General features: G+C 46.3%; 1 protein-coding gene across 1 annotated transcript in view; it reads right to left on the bottom strand.

The window, feature by feature from the left end:
* PLS3 (plastin 3) overlaps positions 1–13,359 on the bottom strand; it is a 61,518-nt gene extending 48,159 nt beyond the window's left edge. The window contains exon 1 of the mRNA XM_063141615.1: positions 13,280–13,359. The gene's annotated coding sequence lies outside the window, so the exon portion shown is untranslated. The remainder of the gene's footprint in view (positions 1–13,279) is intronic.
* Positions 13,360–13,706: the final 347 nt, after the last annotated feature.

Raw genomic sequence — 13,706 nt, 5'->3', positions numbered from 1 at the left:
CCCTGTGGTATTTGTTGGCTGCAGGAAGGTGGGCAGTGCGGGGAGCTCTGAACTAGCAAGTTCTTCTTTGCTTTGGATACTGTACTTCCTTTTCTTTTTAAAGTAAAACACAAATGCTGCTAGTATTCCATCTAACCCTTTCAGAGCAGGACAGAAACAAGGCCCAATTGATCATAATTTCAGAACTGACATTAAATTTCCATGCATGTAGAAAGGGCTGGCAAATAGCCATTCACCTAGTCCCTTGTGGCAAGTAGACTTAAGGCCCTTTCTACATCTATGTGTGTAGAGGGAGGGGGTGATCCTGGACTTACCTGCTTCTGGGATCGTCGCCCTCAGTTCACACGAGCCATGCGATGTCACGGGCGTCATGCCCATCACGGCAGCCATATTTTTTTTACAGAGAAAGAGCTGGAGCGCACTCATGCTCTAGCGAAAATTAAGGTAAAAAAAAACCCTGACCCCACCCCTGAGGGCCCTGGACTCCCCTGTCCTGGCTCCTTCCTTCTGGTGACCCCCTTTACTCGAACAGGGAAGAATCCGGGACGGGGGCCCACACTGCCCACAGTCCTCAGGATTGTCCCAGGGCTGCAGGTAAAACCAAGATAACTGAGGTCTTAGTTATCCTGGGGAAATGAAGGGATCATCCGTCCCTGCTTCCGGGATACCCTGTGCGTCATTTGGATGCACAGGGATGATCCCTCGAAAAATGGATGGTGTAGAAAGGGCCTAAGCAAAAGGTGCTTCTCTCTAAATCAAATGAGCATTGGCTGTTTTCTCCTTCCCTTTTGAACTGCTGATGTGCCACCAAATGACTAAGAGAGACATATATGGAGACCAGGTGGAGAAGAATTCTTGCAGTCCTTCTTTGCAAGATCGACATTCAGCTACAGGGCACAATCCGCTAGATACTTCTCTTGTGCAAGCCACATTAAATAAGTGGACATTGTGCAGAAGCATGGTAGTACTCTTAATTCAGGGCCTCCAATTTCCATTATCCCCAGGCACCATGGCCAATGGCTACAAATGATGGCAGTTATGGCGCATCACATCTGGAAGGTGCCAGAATTGGTTAAAATCAAACTTATTTTTAGGCATAACCCCCCCAAAACCAAAAGCACGTACTTCCAAGTTCAGGATCTGGGTATTCAAAACATGCCTTGGTTAATCCACTGTGAAAGAAACTGGCATGTAAAATAACCCAAGCACGTACAGGTTCATGGGAGGGTTTGTACCAGACTAAAACCAAGGATATGTGTTCAGTATTATAGAAACATTTGAATATGCCTATAGAGCTGCTCGGCACAAATTAACCAAACCTGGCAGGTGCAGCTGTAGAGTCACATTTGCCATGTTATTGACAGGAGATATATCTGTAGATTAAATGTCTCTCCAAGGCAGTCATAACAAATGCAAATAGAATCCTCCCTGTGTATTCAAGAGCCCGGTGCTTTCTCAAAGCTGGAGAAGTACATGGCACCAAGCACAGATGATGTCAAACTGACAAGGGAGGGGGAGATGGCCATCTACTTAATAAAAGCAATCCTGGCACACGGAAATGTAACTGACACCACTGCATAACTGGGAGAAATCACCATGTGTTATTTATTTGCAATGTATTCCTTGCTCTCTCTCTCAGGCTGGGTTTAACATAGCTCAGAGTAAGGCCGTAGCTAGACCAGAGGTTTATCCCAGGATTGTCCTATGGTCAAACCTGTTCATCTAAGTGCCACACAGGGCATCCAGCGCTCATGCAGGGATGAACCCGGGATGATCCTGGGATAAACCTTAGGTCTAGCTACGGCCTAAGATCAATATGCACAATAAATCTACAAATCTAAAAACCTACCCTTTCTTAGCTTAGCACCTGCCCAAATACACAGTCGATTGTAGATTTTGTGGTTTTATTTTCTTTTGCATTTTAATACATTTTTTAAAAGATGCTTTTGGGGAAAGTGCTATAATATACTACAAATAAGCACTGTTTAAAACTCCTTGGCCGTACCAGGAGTTCTTAAGCTGTGGAGGAGCTACCAAGATTGCAGCCCAAGAATTCACAAGAACTCTTACCAGCCGGCTGTCTAAGCAAACCTATGTTGAGTTATTCAGCGTTAATGGAGGAATCTCTGAATGATGCCCTGAAAGTTAACAGAGATCTTGGAGAATTGATACAGCAAGCTCTTAGACTGAATACCATCACCAGCTTGGCTGTTACATTCCCATAACTACAGCCACTTCTAAAACTAAAACGTCTTCAGTAACACCTGAACTTAGTACATATAACAGTGGTCAAACCTAGGAAGTTTCAAAAACGTATGAGCACACAGCTTGTTGTTTCAGAGTTCACCGTTCTGGAATATTTTTCATCTTAAGTGGAACAATTCCTCATTAACAATTGAATTACTCCTTACAATCACACATAAACTAAGCTTTGATCTCCAGAAGCATGTAAACTATACTACTTCATATGCATAGAGCACCCATTTAAGGAGCTTCTAAGGCAGAGACCAGAATTCTCTAGCTTCCTTTCCAAGTCCGACAGGAATGCAAGTGACATTTTCTTTTTGTTTGCCTGTGTCACTGGAGTTCTCTGGCATTTGCGTTATTAATTTAGAGCCTCATGTCTTCCAAATCAATCATTTATGAATGTCACTGCCAAGACAGAGTAGAAAGAATGCAAGTCAGCATATGCTACTGTGTAGCATGTGTCAAAACAATAATAACACATGTATATCGTGGAGCAGCTGTTTCCAGCATTTGTTGAGGGGAGTGGGAGAACTTTTTCGAACATTTGCTGGAAATGGGTGGGTAGGAAGAGAACTTCTGATACACTATTAAGTCAACCATCCTACCCTATAGAGTTGAGGATTTATAAAGCATATGGCTGGGCAGCTGCTTTGCCTAATGAGCATCATGCTATGATGCTATTAAGAATTACAGAACCCGAGAAGGTTCATTTGGACAGGTGCCCTGCACAAAAAGCTCAGTTTGAAAATCCACCAAGCAATGTCTGCTCTTGCAAATCTTGTTCATGACAGTTGTCCTGCCCATATCACACTGAAAGGAGAAGAGACTTGGAAGATGGAAGGGGGGAAATGCTTGGTTTGATTTGTATTACACCAGTAAAGAAGAATTTTAGCCTCAGAACAACCCTGCTAAGTTGGTTGGGCAGAAACAGTGGCTAGAGTTTAGTGCATGTCTTTTGCTCCTGGCTCCACCCACCTCTTTTCTAGGTACTCTGCCACAACAGAGAGCCACTAAATTGCAGCTCCTATTTTCCCAAGTCTAATCAGCTTCCTGAAATGTTAATGTTTCCCCCCTCAGCTTCTGGCAGCAGCTACAGCTACTTGCTTTAGCAGACTGATCCTGTCAGAGGTGACAGGAAGGGAAGTTGAGAGAAATGTAGCGCAGCCTTCTTTCTTATGAGCTCCTACAAAGGAAATTAAATGCTTGGTTGATTCAACAGTTAAAGAACATCAAAGGAAAGTTATGCCCGTATACACATTTTGCACACTGTCTGGCAGCTACCTTCATCACAATTCCAGTTCAAGACACAGAAGAGGAAAGAGCCACTGTTATGGCCCAGCCCCTTAACCTAGGTGGAATGTAGGGTGCAACTGAGAATACAAAATGTACGCAGCGGGAGGGGGGGGAGACAAACAGGTTGTAGTGTCAGGTTGGTGCATTATGCAAAGTGAAGGAAATTACACTTTAGGTCTCTCTTCATTGACAGAGAACAAATGGAATAAATGTCCAGTTTGATAGTTCTTTGTCTTAAGCTGTCCTGGGATGTACTTTGAATCACACCCTTCTGCAAGATTGGGAGGAAGGTTGTAGTTGGCTTGGACGCAGTCCACACATAACACTCAATTCCTGAGTTAAACAACCCAGGAACTGATGTGGCTACATGGGAGCAAGCAAGCACACTGGCTCCCAGTCGCCCCCCACTTCCGCTTTCCCTGCATTCCTGGGTTGTTTCATGATGCCCATTCCCAGAAACTCTGATTTGTTTGGGGGTTAAACAACCCAAGGTTAACTCAACAACAAACCATAGGTTACCTCTGGGATGTTTAACCCCTTAACAAACAGATATAGCCTGCTCCTGCATGGACACACCAATTCCTAGGTTGTTTAACCCAAGAATTGAGTTTTACGTACAAACCGGGTTCTTGGTGTAGTTTTGCATTTCCATCAGCCTCCAATAACCCAAATACACTTTCACCAAGAAGGAATGCGGAACTATACGGACAACTACTTTTTGCAACACTTGCTCAACTAACCACAACATACAGGAAACCTTAACCCCCTAACTCAAGTTTACTTTTCAGAACAAGTCACAAGAAATTCTGGTAAAAAAAACATTTCCTTGAAATCACTTTTTGAGGGTGGAGGAGTGAAAACAGTGGGCAACCACAGTCTACAGCAATGTGAACTAGAGACGCTTCATGAAACAGGAGATATTACTGGTATTTTAAAAGTTAAACACACATGGCTACCTGGGAGTAAGTTGGGTAAGAGTAAGTCAGGTACAGAGAGAGAAGCCATAGCTCAGGAGTAGAGGCCCTGCTATGCATTGCAGAAGGTAAAAGGAAGAGGGGCCGACCAAGGGCAAAATGGATGGATGATATTCTGGAGGTGACAGACTTGACCTTGGGGGAGCTAGGGGTGGCAACGGCCGACAGAAAGCTCTGGCGTGGGCTGGTCCATGAAGTCACGAAGAGTCGGAAACTCTGAAATTCTGGACCTCCCAGGCCGTTTCTACACCTGCCTTTTTTCCAGGGATTGTCCCAGGATCATCCCTGTGCCTGCAAATGACACACAGGGATCCCGGGAGCAGGCAGGGATGACCCCTCCATTTTCCTGGGATAATCCTTAGGTGTAGAAAGGGCCCCAGTTAGTGTCAACCATACTGGGTCTGACTCAATATAAAACAGCTTTCTAAAGGCACAATTGTATGCATGTTTAGACAGAAAAATGTTGTAGGACATTTTTCTGTCTAAACATGCATAGGATTGCACCCAGGGGGACTTACTGAGCGGTAACATACATAGGATTGCACAGCCATTTACTTCCACTAGGGGGAAAATAGAATATTAATCAACAACAAAATTTGTTGTTGTTTTTAAAGGGCATAAAGTACTTTAAATAATTGTTTTTCTACTTCATAGGTTTAATTTGTTTATTCTACTTATATACCATCTTCTGACCAAATAGTCTTTAAAGCCATTAAAAAAATAAAACGCAATTCATTTTAGTAAAGAACTCTTGAAATCCATAATGCTTAAATGAGAAGCATCACCTGCCACAGTGGAGGCACCACTGAACCAAGGACATTGACTATAAAAGGCTTAGCAGAAGAAAACACCTTCTAAAAGGGCTAACTGCAAGTTCTGGCAGACCTCCCTTGGGATGGAATTCCACCTGATAGGAGCCACCACTAGGAAGGCCCTATTGGAGGCCATAGTCATGATGGCACCTAGGCCTCCAAACTGGATTAATTCTCTTGGGGTGGAGATAATTTCTTCATACATTCATTTCAATTGTGTACTGCCTAATAGCCAAAGCTCTCTGGGTAGTTTAGATAAACAAAACAAAAAAACTTAAAAGTACAATATTGAATATGATATTTTTAAAAAGCCATTTACACACACTCACAATTTTAACAAACAGTTGTAGGATTTTTTTTGTCTCAACATGCATAGGATTGTGCTTGAAGTTCCTTTGTTAATAAAAAAAGGAGCATAGGAGTTCTGCACACCCAAAGCTCTTGTTATATGCAGGAGATTTCTAGCGTAAAAGGGCCATCTCTTCTTAGAAATTCCCCACGGTATGCATAGAGCATTCCCTTGAGTAAAGGGAAGCAAGTAAGCAAGTCCTTAGAAACACACAGGTCTGCAAGCCCTTGATTGAATTTACTGGCCTGAGCTGCTGTCCTCATACCTCCCCCTTTGGGAGAAGTCTCTCTATTTAAACTTTTAAATGTTTCTCTAAGCTGAATAATGCAGCCCCAAGATCTATATATAGTGACCTCTGTGGCCATTTCAAGCATATTATGATATCTAAATTATCCTTTAAAAATAAAAATAAAGTTAATCTCCTTTATATATCCGATCTGAGTAAAGTTGCCTTCAAGAAGTGAATATCCTAGACGTCTGTTGTATGTAATAAGGCTTTTATCTGCCGAAATGAGCGAAAACAGGAAGCCGTTCGGGTTACACACCCACATTCCACTAGGATTATGCAACATATTAACAGTAGTTTGCTCTTGTAACTCAGTGGCATTTGCTTGAGGATATATCAATAATTCTAGGGGATGGGAGGGGAGAGAGAATAAAGAATAGATGTTCCAAACCACATATAACAAATTTCCCAGAGGACTTCCACCCTGGCTGAAGGGAATGTGTAAATTAATATTTTTAGGTTTTTATGCAGGCCCACCAGCTCATTTTCAGGAACGAACTCGTCTAATCTCAGCCATCTTCCAAATTTGATGCTCAGCCTACAACCGTAAATATATATAACATCTCTGAAACTGTGCCAGTTTTGACAGACCGGAAAGCCAGAGGCTTTCAAACGCTTCTTAAGAAGGCAGAGGGGGGGGGGGGGAAAGAGACGCCAGTCTGCAATATAATCTAATGTACAGATTTATCTTCCTTCTCCCAGAATGCTATTGGCATCACCCTCCTGGATCCAGGGTGTGGTCACATCTGTTCTCCAACAAGAAAGCATGGCCACACTTCTCAATACATCAGTTATGCCTTCGGGCCATTGAAGGAAATCAGAAGGGTCATCACCACATCAATGGCCTCCTTTCCTGCAGCTACCCAGGAGCATTTCCTCATTTTCTGAAGACTAGAATAATGCCCTTATCTTGCAGCAGTCGCTCAACAAAGCAAGTATCTATTGGAGTCACTGCCTGGGGAGTCTAGTGCAGGAGACCAGGGAAATCTTAATGAATCAACCCATTTAAGCAAGATTTATCCGGGCACCATAGTGGTGCAGCATCTCCAGAGGCCCCATCTCTGAGGCCCCATCTCCAAACGTTAGCAGAAGTAAATCCTGATGGTTGAGCAAGATGTTGAGGCAAAGCACACCCGGGTAAGAGCTTCTCAAATTAAAACAATGAGAGCTTTGAATTAATAAGAGACATATGCATTTAGGCCTTGAGAGGAACACATCTTCAAAGGAGCTAGCCTTCTTCCTGGAGGCTGGTCTGCCCTGCTGATGCAAGTTGAGGAGGAGCTTATTACAGGGGTGGCCACAATTGTGGACACTTTTTGAAATGTTCATGTTTCGCAACTTTGCATGCTTATAGCAAATGTTCTGTTTCACGAAATTCAGATGTTTATATATCAATTGAAAGACCTGATTCACGTAATACAACCATCCGGCTTCTTTTCCTGATGGTTGAGGAACCATCAGGTGTCCAATCAACTCTTTTCTTTGGTGCCATGGCTCAATTTATGATGTACGTACATATACTTTTAATTTGAGAAATACTTCAAATATTCACAATCTCCAATCGCGCTTCAGTTACAGAACAAACAGCAAATCTGACTTTCCCCAACTTGAAACTTGATGGCCATAGCTAGACCTAAGGTTTATCCCAGGATCATCCCGGGTTCGTCCCTGCCTGAGAGCTGGATGCCCTGTGTGGCACTTAGATGAACAAGTTTAACCCCAGGACAATCCTGGGATAAACTGGTCCCCAGAACAAGGACTGTGATTGGCCAGTAGGGTTTGCAATTCCAATCCACTTCTTCACTCAATCACACCTGTTTGTTTTTAAGACTAAAGCATAACTTTTTTTGTACTGCAGATATTTGCATTATTTTTTTTGTATTGAATTCAGCATTAAATTCTCTTTCAATTGATATATAAACATTTGAATTTCGTGAAACAGAACATTTTCTATAAGCATGCAAATTTGCAAAACATGAAAATTTCAAAAAGCGTCCACAATTTTGGCCACCACTGTATAAGGAGGAATATAAGGAGGAATACACACACACACTCCCATCAGTGGTGGTGACGGGCTTTGATGAGCTTCCTTCTCCTCCTCCTTTTTGGAACTCTTCAGTTGTGCTAGAAACATTGCATTTTTTTTTTTAAAAAAAGGCTAATTCCAAAGTTAGGCAGTATCTTCATTAGGACTTTATTAGATTGTGTAATTTTGGTTTGTCCTAATAAATAAAAGTATTCCCTAACTGTGGGGTTTTCTCCCCGGGGTTTGTATTTCTTCTTGAGGAGCAGGGGCAGCTATCTTTGTTAGTTTGTTTTTATCTGCATAAAAAGATTGATGTGGATGTTTTAATTGGCAGGTTTGTGGACACCTTGAGCACTTGGAAGGCAGAATATAAATCTATTTTTTTTAAAAAAACAAGATGCATGGAGAAAGAGTATGGTAAAGGAGGACAGTGGCCATAGCTAGACCTAAGATCTATCCCTGGGTTGTCCAGGGGTCAAACCTGTTCACCTAGGTGACACACAGGGGATCCAGTGCTCAGGCAGGGGCGGACCCTGGATGATCCCAGGATAAACCTTAGGTCTAGCTGTGGCCAGTGTAAAGCAATTTTAGTGGAGACATTATAGCAAGAATGGGGAACTCCCCATCCTGACCGAAACGTTTTAATTCAGTCCATGGCTTCCCCGCCATCTGCCCCACTATGGTTTCATGAATTCATTTCAATGGAGCACTACTGCTTCTCTGTCACCTCCTGCCCTTCCACTGGAACAGGCATGGGGGCGGGGGTGGGGAGAGACTTTCCCAATAAAAAGGCAGGCATGAATCCACAAAACCATGGTGGGTCAGGCCACAGGAATTCTGGGAGCCTTGAAGCAGCAGCTCTTGATGGAGCATACTTCTCCGTCTCCTCACCTTTCTGCCAGGAAGCTTCGGGAGCCACTGTATCAAGGCCAACTGGAATGTTCTTAGAGCCACCCATCTAATACCACCCATTTCATCTTGAATGTGTAACGTTAAGATCTGGGCCATAGCTAGACGGGGCGATATCCTGGGATCGTCCCTATGTGTCCACATGATGCACAGGGGATCACGGGAGCAGGGAGTGATGATCCCTCCCTTTCCCTGGGATTTCGCCCTACCCTTTGAGCCAGCTTTTACCATGGTCTCGGGCTGATCCTGAAACCGCAGAACGTGTATGCGGATGTCATGGTTTGTCCCAGCTCCTTGCGGTTACTCGCAAGAAGCCGGGACCCATTCACAGGGCGCAGAGCTCCTCAGGAGCTCTGCACCCATCGGTGGTGGGGTGGGGGGAATGGGAAAAATTATTTAAAATTAAAAAACTTACTTTTTGTGCACAAGCGTTTGTGCACTCTGCTCCTTTAACAAAAAACAAAACCACTCCGAGGTCATCACACACCGTGTGTAAACAGAGGGGGAGATCTCACGATAAAAATATCACGAGAGCCTCACCCCTCTGTCATGCTAGACCCAGTAGGTCTAGCTGAGGCCCTGGTCCCCAAGTCTGCTTTCCCCCCTCCTCTTTATCTCTCTTTCCTTTTCTTTCTGTATTTCTTGCTTGGGCCGTAGGCCATTTGCATGCAAAACAGCTAAGACAAAATAAGGCAAATACAACATAAAACAAAATCGAAAATGCTTGAGCTAAAATAGATTCACAATATACATTGTTTAAAATTCAGTCTGATTAAACTACACCCATTGTTGAAAAATGGATGATTATAGCCTGAAAATTAAAACAGCTAGAGAGACCATTAAATCAAAGCATCCCCAGAACAATCAACTGCATTGTCAGAGATAAATTTTGCCTAATTCTTGATGCTGCCAAAGCAAAAAGAGAGAACTTATAAGGCCTTAGCTAGACCTATTTTTATCCCAGGATCGTCCTGGGGTCATCCCTGTTTCATGTAAATGACACACAGGATATCCCAGGAGCAGGCAGGGACGACCCTGGGACGATCCCAGGATAAACCTTAGGTCTAGCTAAGGCCTCAGTTGCAGTAAGACAAGAGAGAACCCAGAAATTTAGGCCTTGGTTCGGAATATAAGGGACAAGACAGCAAATAATGTGGCAAGTATTCGATCTCTGGCATCCCACAAATGCATAACTATTGTATTAAAGGAATTTTTGGAATATCTGTCATCAATCATAGCTGTTGGCCTATTTTGAAAGCAAAGAGCTGTATATGCTTGACCGAGCTTTGGTAATGTAGGAGCTCTTTGGTGATCATATTTGTAGAGCCTGTACCATTTTGAAAATTCTGAATTATTAATAATAGCCTGTCTCTCTCTCTCTCTCTCTTCCCTTTTTCCATTGTTGCATCTTTGAGATTACAATCCTGCAGGGAAGGGCTGTCTTGCGTGTTATGGATCTCACAATGCTTTAACTAAATATTACAAAGCGTACACATGGGTGGGTCTTCCCCTCTCAAAAGATACTGACTTAAGTAAAGAGGAAGCACTTCCCCTTCTCTGGGTGGTATGGATGTCTGTTCAGCGGGTGAGGCCTTTTTGTTTAAGAGGGATGTGCCATGTAGTGAGTGTGAGCCTCAGGGAGGGTTGCATGGGCTGGTGAGTCAAACCACGCTTGCTCATACACCATGTTTAACTCAAAGCTGCTCTGCTATAGCTAAGTAGGGAAGAGAAAGGTGGAGCTGCTTCTATCGGTCCCAGCCCAGCAGCCAAGATACCACTGTGGGCTTCTCAGTCCTTTGCAGAGCTTTGAGAATGAAGGCGGGGCAGCTGGTGTGACTCGGAGAAACTGGAGGATACGTTTCCCCATCCAGTCCCTCCCCAGCAATAACCTTGAGCCTCATGCCGCTGAGGTGGGCGGAAGGAAAAAAAGAAGAGAGGTTTGGAATGTGTCACACAGAGGAGTTAACACGGGAAAGTCAGTGAGTCACAGGGCCCAGTCAGCCTCACTGGAACATTCAAAAGGTCTGAAACGCACACCCACCCCTTTGAACAATGCTCAGGCAATTGCTGACAGACACACACGTTATAGCCTGCTGGTCACTGGTGGGATTTTACATGCCGACTTTCAACTGCTATATGCTGTTAAAATACAGAATTAATTTCATAGTTAGCATCTACCCCCTGCATTGCACTTGGATTGTGATGAAACTAAGCAGATTGGAAGGACAGAACCATCACCTGTGTATTCCCAGAGGGGAGGGCAGTCTGGTAAATTTTCATTCCTCTCAGCTGAGGCGTAATTGAGCTCTAGCAAGCTTTGGAGGGGCTGACTGTGTGGTGTTACAGTAGTTTCAGGGCTTGTCTCATTCTCTCTCTTTAAGGACATAAGAAGAGCCCTGCTGGATCAGACCAAGGGTCCATCTAGTCCAGCACTCTGTTCACACAGTGGCCAACCAGCCATCGGCCAGGGATGAACAAGCAGGACATGGTGCAACAGCACACACACCCCACCCATGTCCCCCAGCAACTGGTGCACACAGGCTTACTGCCTCGAATACTGGAGATAGCACACAACCATCAGGGCTAGAAACCATTGATAGCCTTCCCCCCACCCCGGAATTTATCCAACCCCCTTTTAAAGCCATCCAAAGTGGTGTCAATCATATCTTGTGGTAGTGAGTTCCATAACATAACTCTGCGCTGTGTGAAGAAGTCCTTCCTTTTATTTGTCCTGAATCTCCCACCAATCAGTTTCATGGGATGACCCCGGGTTCTAGTATTTTGAGAGAGGGAGAAAAATGCTTCCCTATCCACATTCTCCACACCATACGTGTACACCTCTATCGTGTCTCCCCTCTTCCTCTGCCTCCTCTCATGCAAGTTTGACGGGGTTGTTGCAAGAGGGAGATGTGCTGCAAGTTCTCACCAGCGCTTTGCGTTCAGCATAGGGTGGGGCCGGAGACACAGCTGCACAGAGGCAGACAGCTCAGGCTGTGGGCACCTTCAAGAGCTGGCACATGCAGCTCTGCCTGCAGGCCTATCACAGCTGAAGTGGTGCAAATGCAAACTGCAGATGCGCCCTTAAAAGAACGACACAAATAATCTGAATGCAATCTCTCCATCAGCCCACACAAACTTCTAAGATCAGGGCTGTTTCACACATTGAGTAATGAATATGCAAACCAAATGGAAATACACGGGGGCAGCGATTCCCCTCGTGGGTTTTCCGTTGCAAAGAAGCAGGCTGAGAAGCCGCCATGGGCCAGTTTCTCAGCACAACAAATGCAGTACGGAAAATGTACAGGCTTCCATAGCCGTTGCCATGTGGGGTTACACTTGACATCTCTCCGCGTGGTAGATTTGCTAATGCATGAAGTCAGTCAGCATTCCAGGGCCACTAAAAATACTCAGCTTCCTCTCACCCCGCACTTACGGGTTTTTCCTTTCTTGGAATTTTTTTTTTTATACTTTTGCAAATATCGGGGATTTCCCCCCCCCCCAAGTTTGCTGATACCTCCCACTTCTGCATGGGAAAGACTGCTTTCGGTTATACATAAGCATCGGCACTCACAACCCGAACATCAGAAATGGAAGGAATGATAGGAAGAGCCCTGCTGGAGCAGAGCAAGGTTCCCCCACCCCCACCCCCGGCTGATCATCCTGTTTCCTGCAGCGGCCCAGCAAGGCACAACACCCCCCAAGCAATTCAGAGGTAGAATGCCTCTGAACATGGAGGCTTCCTATAGACCGGATGGCCACCCATGGACCTCTCCGTAAAGTACGCTCTTGAAGCCATTAGAGCGAATGGCCAAGCCTGCCTCTGGCTGCATGGCTTCCCCAAGGTTTGGGACTTCAACTCCCAGGCGCCCCAGCCAATGGTCACCAGCCCTTCCAAGAAGACGAAACGCTTCTTCACTGGCGGCGGGGGGAGCCCAATGTCCCCCCCTCCAAAGGCCCCGAGATCCCCTCAGGTGGCCCCTCACGGCTCCCGAACGCCGCGGTGCAGCCGCGTTGGTGGCCCGAGCCCGCCTCAGCCGGCAGACTTGCAGGCGCGCCCTCCCCTCAAAGGGCGTCTGGGCTGCTGTCGCGCCCCTCCCCGGCAGTCTGGAGCGGCCCCCGCCCCGAAGGAAGGCATCCTCCCAGCCGGCCTGACTAGAGCTACCCAGGCCGGCCTCTTGGGAAGCGGCGCCGCAGCAGAGTTCGCCCCCAAGGGAGCCGGGCGCAGCCTCCCCAGCCGACGCGCGCGCAAATGCGCGGCGCTCCGAAAAGAAAGGCGGCCGGCGGGAAAGTTCGCGCGCCAAAAAAACCTTTCTCCCCCCCCCCCCCCACACACACCCTCGACCCCCGCCCCGGTACTCTTTCTGTCGCTCGCGCACGACTCACAGCAGCTGGTGCGCTCCGCCCTGGGGCTGCTTGCTTCCCAACTCCGGCGCTCTCTTCTCCGGCTGGCACCGCGCGCTGCGCTCCTCGCCCGCCGGACGCCTCCCAGCCCCGCCTGGAAGCCACCCGGCAACTCCCCCACCAACTCCGCGCGAGCCGCGGCCCGCCCCCGTCCCCTCACCGCCCTTCTCCCCACCTACCCCCCCCCCCCGCAGCCGGGCAAGGATTGGCTCGAGCCCCCGCGCATCGAGGACGGAGAGGAAAGCGATTTGGCGACGGCGGAGTCAGTCACACGCCTTGAGGTAGGGATTGGACAGCCTGGCTCGCCCGGGTGCTGAGGGCTCCAGCTCGGGTCCTGCCTCGACTCCGGAGGTGTCTGAGGCGGGCTGCGTCCTACTCGCCAGCATCCCTCCATTTAAAATCCGAGGAT

Source organism: Elgaria multicarinata, chromosome 15 (genome assembly GCF_023053635.1).
Source record: "Elgaria multicarinata webbii isolate HBS135686 ecotype San Diego chromosome 15, rElgMul1.1.pri, whole genome shotgun sequence".
NCBI lineage: Eukaryota > Metazoa > Chordata > Lepidosauria > Squamata > Anguidae > Elgaria > Elgaria multicarinata.
This window is presented reverse-complemented; position numbering and strand designations above follow the sequence as displayed.